The sequence below is a fragment of the Strix aluco genome, chromosome 25 (genome assembly GCF_031877795.1).
Source record: "Strix aluco isolate bStrAlu1 chromosome 25, bStrAlu1.hap1, whole genome shotgun sequence".
In the NCBI taxonomy this organism is placed as follows: domain Eukaryota; kingdom Metazoa; phylum Chordata; class Aves; order Strigiformes; family Strigidae; genus Strix; species Strix aluco.
In genome coordinates, this window is record NC_133955.1 from 1442988 (window position 1) to 1450171 (window position 7184).

Below are 7184 nucleotides of genomic sequence, written 5' to 3' on the forward strand. Positions count from 1 at the left end.
AGTGTTCACATTTCTTCGCAGAATCGCTTTTCTGCAGAAAACACTAACACTTGTTCAGAACGAAAGAAAGCACAGAGCCCCAGATTTTATGTTGTCCTGGACAGCTTGCAGAGCACTGGGGAAAGGCAGGCAGAGAATTCCCTGCTCGCACCTTCTCTGTGCCTGTTCACATTGCTTCGCAGAATCGCTTTTGTGCAGAAAACAGTAACACTTATTCAGAACGAAAGAAAGCACAGAGCCCCAGATTTTATGTTGTCCTGGAGAGCTTGCAGAGCACTGGGGAAAGGCAGGCAGAGAATTCCCTGCTCGCACCTTCTCTGTGCCTGGGAAGCAGAAGTGTTCACATTGCTTCGCAGAATCGCTTTTGTGCAGAAAACAGTAACACTTGTTCAGAACGGAAGAAAGCACAGAGCCCCAGATTTTATGTTGTCCTGGAGAGCTTGCAGAGCACTGGGGAAAGGCAGGCAGAGAATTCCCTGCTAGCACCTTCTCTGTGCCTGGGAAGCAGAAGTGTTCACATTGCTTCGCAGAATCGCTTTTGTGCAGAAAACAGTAACACTTGTTCAGAACGAAAGAAAGCACAGAGCCCCAGATTTTATGTTGTCCTGGAGAGCTTGCAGAGCACTGGGGAAAGGCAGGCAGAGAATTCCCTGCTCGCACCTTCTCTGTGCCTGTTCACATTGCTTCGCAGAATCGCTTTTGTGCAGAAAACACTAACACTTGTTCAGAAGGAAAGAAAGCACAGAGCCCCAGATTTTATGTTGTCCTGGAGAGCTTGCAGAGCACTGGGGAAAGGCAGGCAGAGAATTCCCTGCTCGCACCTTCTCTGTGCCTGTTCACATTGCTTCGCAGAATCGATTTTGTGCAGAAAACAATAACACTTGTTCAGAACGAAAGAAAGCACAGAGCCCCAGATTTGCTGTTGTCCTGGACAGCTTGCAGAGCACTGGGGAAAGGCAGGCAGAGAATTCCCTGCTAGCACCTTCTCTGTGCCTGGGAATCAGAAGTGTTCACATTGCTTCGCAGAATCGCTTTTGTGCAGAAAACACTAACACTTGTTCAGAACAAAAGAAAGCACAGAGCCCCAGATTTTATGTTGTCCTGGACAGCTTGCAGAGCACTGGGGAAAGGCAGGCAGAGAATTCCCTGCTCGCACCTTCTCTGTGCCTGTTCACATTGCTTCGCAGAATCGCTTTTGTGCAGAAAACAGTAACACTTGTTCAGAACGAAAGAAAGCACAGAGCCCCAGATTTTATGTTGTCCTGGAGAGCTTGCAGAGCACTGGGGAAAGGCAGGCAGAGAATTCCCTGCTCGCACCTTCTCTGTGCGTGGGAAGCAGAAGTGTTCACATTGCTTCGTAGAATCGCTTTTGTGCAGAAAACACTAACACTTGTTCAGAACGAAAGAAAGCACAGAGCCCCAGATTTTATGTTGTCCTGGACAGCTTGCAGAGCACTGGGGAAAGGCAGGCAGAGAATTCCCTGCTCGCACCTTCTCTGTGCCTGGGAAGCAGAAGTGTTCACATTGCTTCGCAGAATTGCTTTTGTGCAGAAAACACTAACACTTGTTCAGAACAAAAGAAAGCACAGAGCCCCAGATTTTATGTTGTCCTGGAGAGCTTGCAGAGCACTGGGGAAAGGCAGGCAGAGAATTCCCTGCTAGCACCTTCTCTGTGCCTGTTCACATTGCTTCGCAGAATCGCTTTTGTGCAGAAAACAGTAACACTTGTTCAGAACGAAAGAAAGCACAGAGCCCGAGATTTTATGTTGTCCTGGAGAGCGGTGCAGCAGGACGGGCAGGGACTGGCAGCTGGAACCACGGCTCCAGCTGAACAGCTCCGGCTCGGGGGCTTCTGAGAGTCTGAGACAGCCTTGCCCAGCCCTGGCCCTGTCCTCCTCCAGGCTGTGGGCAGCAGCAGAGGGTGCTTTTCCCCTCAGAACCATGTCCATCGGCCGCTGCCCAGCACTGTCCTTCCTCTTCCGGCTGACGTCCTCCCTCGGGCTGCCCAACCTGCACCGGGACAGTCAAGGGACAAGTGAGCACAGCCCAGCCGCTTGCAGGAGGGGCCTTTCTTTCCCAAACTCACCTGGTGAGCGGCAAAGTCCCCCTTCACTGCTGGACGCGACCGTCAGAGGCCCTTGCCTGAGGTCAGCCTGCAAGAACCCGGCACCAGCAGCCTGAGCGTGGCGAAGTGGGGACCCTCTGCCCTCCCGGGCCCTCTGCCCCGTGTGGCAGGTTTCCTCCCAGTGCCACCAGCGAGGATATTCCGGCATTCCTGGTGGCTCCTCAACCCTCCCCACTCCCCAAATTGCACCAAGGGACCCTCCCTCGCAAGCTCACCCCACTGCACGCCCATCCCTGCACCCCAGCACAGCCAGAGGGGAAAGGCAGCCGTTCTCACCTCTGCCTGGCCCTCCACCAGCTTCTCCAGGCTCCTGGTGCTGAATGGCCTCCACTGGCAAGAGAGAAGCAGTGGCAGAAGGTGAGCAGTGATGCCTGTGCTGCTCGGCTGGAGGAGCAGTGCTGAGGACAGTGCCCAGGGCAGAGAGGCACCCACGGCATGGCGGCGGCTCAGCTCCTTCTCCAGGAGCTTGAGTGACGGGACGAGGGTCACTCGGGGCTTCTTGGCTCCGTCGGGTGTCCTGTGCACTGGGAAGGGACAGGGAGAGAGCTGGGTGAGCCCCAAGACACCTCTTCTCTCTTGTCAGGCAGCTCTCCCCGAGAGCTGCCCACAGCCGCAGGGGCACCTCTCCCCAGCTGGGGAGCTGTGTTCCCCCATCTGGCTGTGCCTGCAGCACCCCCCAGCTTACCCCAGCAACGTGCACACCCACAGCTCCTTCAGCGCCCGGGAGCTGCAGCAAGAGGAGAAACAGCGTCAGGCCCCGCTGCCCCCCAGCCCATGGGCAGAGGCAGACGCCTGCACAGCCCTGCTCCGTGGGGAAGGACACAGGGGCAGGACAGAGCCCTGTGGGGCGGGACAGAGCCGCTGCCCAAGCCCTGGCTCCCTCTGTCCTGCCAGAGCAGCTGCTTTGGCCCTTCCCTTCTGGGGACCAAAAGGTGACCAGGGGATGCAGGACGCAGAAATGCCCCCCATCCCTCCCTGCCGCCGTGCTGCCCGCTCCCTGCCCAGGCTCTGCACAGAGGGCAGAGGCCCTTCACAGGAACCTCTCCTGCCCGGCTGTGGGCCGTGGCACCATGACTCACCCGGAAGTGGCAGTGCAGGAGCCCCTGGGCCAGAGGAAGATGAGGGAGCTCCTCTCCTCATGGCTGCCGACACCCTCCACCTCTTCCTCCCATGCCGCCTCCTTCCCGTCACTCAGCACCCACAGCTGGTCCAGGGCCAGGCAGAGCTGTGGGCGCAGGGTGGTGCCACCTCTGCAGAGAGCAGAGGCAGGCAGTGAGCTGGAGGTGGCCTCCTTGGGGTGACCCCCCCGGGCAGAGCCCTGCTCCCCCCTGCCCTTGGGACGGGCATTGGTGTATCCAGCACCCAGGTCCCGGGGCCTGGGGGCAGGGTGTCCCAGCCCTTGTGCCTGGGCCAGGGATGGGGCAAGGGCAGCTGGGTCGGAGGGTCTTACCGCAGCTCGGTGACCACCAGTTCCTCCTGGAGGAGGAGAAGGCGCCTCTCGTTCCTCCTGCAGCCCCGAGTCAGCTGCACGTCTGCGCTCAGCACCGGCTCTGCGTCGGCGAGAGCGTCCCTGTGGAGCAGAGCGTGGCGGGCATCAGAAAGGCCGCTGCTGCGGGGCCCGGCCGTGCCCCCCTGTCCCTGAGCCGTGGGGGGAGCCCACCTGGAGCTGCAGCAGCCGTTGGCCCGGCCCATCCTGTCCGGGACAGGAGGACCCTCGCTGTGCACCAAGGATGCGGCCCAGCCGGTGACAGCGAGGATTAGAAGCGGGTTGCCAGAGCCTGGTCAGCGCTGCTCGGCCAGACCCTGCCTCCTTCCAGTGCCGTTCCGTGCCAGCACAGCTCTGTCCTGCCGGCGCTGGGGGCTCTTGGCTCCAACTGACCGACAGCCCGACCCCAACGGACAGTGGGAGGGGCCCCGGGCTGGGGGTTCTCTCCAGCATGGCCCCGCCTCTCTTGCCCTGGGGAGCCCAGTGCAGGACGGAGCAGAGGGAAGGACCCCCCCTCCCTCCACCTGCTGGCAATGCCTCTTGCCTTGGGCTTCCCCGCTGGCTCCCGGGCTCCAGCTGCACTTGGTGCCGCTGCTCACCACCCTCTGGCCTTGGCTGGTCAGCCACTTTCTACCCACCTGCCCCTCTCCTCAGCCAGCCCACGCTGCTTCAGCGTCTCCACGGGGCTATTCTGGCAGACGCTGCGGAAAGCCTTCCTCATGTCTGGGGGGACAGTGGCCACCGCACTCCTCTCGTCTCCCCAGCCAGTCATTTCCCCACAGAAGGTTATTAGGTGGGGCCAGCAGGGTTTCTCCTGCTGACTCCATGCTGACGCCTGGTTCCAATGACCTTCGTTCCTTCCTGTTTCTAGGACATGCTGTGGCATTCCCAGCACCTCCATGAGCACAGGAGCCCCTTTTCTTATCCAATATAATAATACGTTCAGGGAACCTGGTCCTATCTGAAACTGCTATGGAAATGCTTGCGTGCTTGGCCTTAATTCAGGCGTGGTTTTTCCAAGCCTCTCCAAGAACGTGGCTGTGAACACTATAGTAACTATTGAACAAGACGTGTGGGCTTTGTCCTCATGAGTCTACACAAGAGGGGAGAAGCAGCTGTGGTGGGGCAATTCCCCCCCTGCTTGCGGGGCCGCCTAGTGCTTGGTGTGATTCCAACCCCTCTCCTGGGCCACACACCAGCCGAGGGTGGTGTGGATTGTACATGGCAGGGGACTAAAGCCTGCAGCTCGTCGAGGCTGAACTGGAGTTCAACTGCCCGTTGGCCAGGATCCCGCAGCCCTCGTCATGATGGTGCCTGGGACACACACACACACAGAGTGACAGAGGGGGGTGTCTTGGGAGGAACCAGGCACCTGGGGAGTCCCCAGCCCCACTCTGAGGGGACCCAGGTGTCCGGGGGGTACCCTGGTATGTGTGGGAGGGTCACTGGAGTGGAGGTTGGTCATGGGGGTGTTTGGGGAAGTTTTGGGGTGATTTGGTCTACATAGGCTGATTTGGGATGATATGGGGGGCTTGGGGGGCATATGGGGAGGTTTTGGGGGTGATTTATGGTATATGGGGGGTTTTGGGGTGGTTTGGGGGGATATGGTGGTTTGAGGGGATATGAGGGTGTGGTGGTTTAGCCTCTGCCGGGGTCTGAGACCACGCGGCCGCTACCCCTCCCCCACAAAGGGAGTGAAATACAAAGCCCCAAGACTGAAATAAGGAAAGGTTTAATACAACAGTGCAATAGCAACACAACCAACAACAACAATAACAATAACAGTAATAGTGATAGCAATGAACAGAGCAAAATAGCTACCAAATACAGCAGTTTGAAGCACGATGTACAAAACCACGAGTGCACCGCGCTCCGCGCCAGGAAAATGTGACCTGCCAGGATGTGACGTCCGCATGGTATCTGAATAACCCGGCTAGAGCTTCCCCCCCCAACTGCTGGGGAAACTTAACCCTATCCTGGTTAAACCAGGACAGAGGGTTTTGGGGGTGATTTGGGGGGCACGGTGGTTTGAGGGGATGGGGGTGATATGTGGGGGTTTGGGGGGATATGGGCAGGTTTTGAGGTGATTTGGGGGTATTTGGGGAGATATGGGGGATTTAGGGGGGATTTGGGGGATACGGGGAGGTTTTGGGGGTGATTTAGTGGATATGGGGATTTTGGGGGTGATTTGTAGGGATATGGGTGGGTTTGGGGTCATATGGGGGATATGGGGTTATATGGGGGTGTTTTAGGTTCATTTGGGGGGTTATGGGGCTTTTGGGAGATGTGGGGGGTGATTTGGGGGGATATGGGGTTTTTTGGGTGTGATTTGCTGGGATATGTGGGGGTTTGGGAAGATATGGAGGATATAAGGGGGACTTTAGAAGGATATGGGGGTTTTGGGGTGTAATGGGCAGGTTTTGAGATTATTTATGGAGATATGGGGAGATATGGAGGGTTTGGGGGGTTGGGTGGATATGGGGGGATTTGGGGGCATATGGGGAGGTTTTGGGGGTGATTTAGGGGATATGGGGAGGTTTGGGGTGATTTGGGGGATATAGAGGAGGTTTGGGGGGTATATGGGGGTGTTACGGGCTATGGAGGGTTTGGGGGCTGATCTGGGGGGTTATGGAGTGCTTTGCAGTGATCTGGGGGTTATGGGGCTATATGGGAAAGTTTTGGAGTGATTTGGGGGGATATGGGGGGTGTTGGGGTGATTTGGGGGGATATGGGAGCAGTTGAGGGAGTTATGGGGGTGATTTGGGGGATATGGGTGGGTTTTGGGGTGATATGGTGTGATATTGGGGGGTTGGGGGGATATGGGGGGTGATTTGCAGGGATATGGGTGGGTTTTGGGGTGATTTGATGGGATATGGGGGGTTTAAGGGTGATATGGGGGGTGATTTGGAGGGATATGGGGGATATAAGTGTTATTTTGAAGGATATGGGGGTTTTGGGGGTGATATGGGGAGGTTTTGAGGTGATCAGGGTGGATTTGGGGAGATATGGGGTTTTGGGGGTATATGGGGAAGATTTAGGGGGTATAGGGTGTTTTGGGGTGATTTTGGGGGATATGGGTGTTTTGGGGACTGCTTTGGGCTGATTTGGTCAGATATGGGGGTGTTTGGGTGGATATGGGGTGGTGATTTGGGGGCATATGGGGGGATTTGGGGGGATATGGGGGGTTTTGGGGGCCTATGGGGAGGTTTTGGGGGTGATTTAGGGGATATGGGGAATTTTGGGGTGATTTGTTGGGATATGGGTAGCTTTGGGGTCATATGGGGGGATACGGGAGTGTTTTAGGGCTATTTGGGGGTTTGGGGGGTTTTGGGGGATATGGGGGGGTGGTTTGGGGGAATATAGTTTATTTGGGGGGTGATTTGGTGGGATATGTGGGGGTTTGCGGGGATATGGGGGATATAAGGGGGACTTTGGAAGGATATGGGGGTTTTGGGGTGCAATGGGCAGGTTTTGAGATGATTTGTGGGGATATGGGGAGATATGGAGGGTTTTGGGGGGTTTGGGTGGATATGGGGGGTTAGGGGGCATATGGGGAGGTTTTGGGGGTGCTTT

The 7184-nt window shown here is 57.0% G+C and overlaps 1 long non-coding RNA gene across 2 annotated transcripts; it reads right to left on the reverse strand.

Annotated features, from left to right (window-relative positions):
- Window positions 1–2254: 2254 nt before the first annotated feature.
- On the reverse strand, window positions 2255–3650 carry LOC141934488 (uncharacterized). 2 transcript variants are annotated; one of them, XR_012626344.1, is made up of 3 exons: window positions 3576–3650; window positions 2558–2642; window positions 2255–2455 (listed from the first exon to the last, which is right to left on the reverse strand). It is a non-coding gene; the product is annotated as an uncharacterized LOC141934488 (long non-coding RNA). The 2 variants fall into 2 exon arrangements; XR_012626343.1 differs by lacking the exon at window positions 3576–3650 and adding an exon at window positions 3205–3330.
- Between the last annotated feature and the right edge of the window lie 3534 nt (window positions 3651–7184).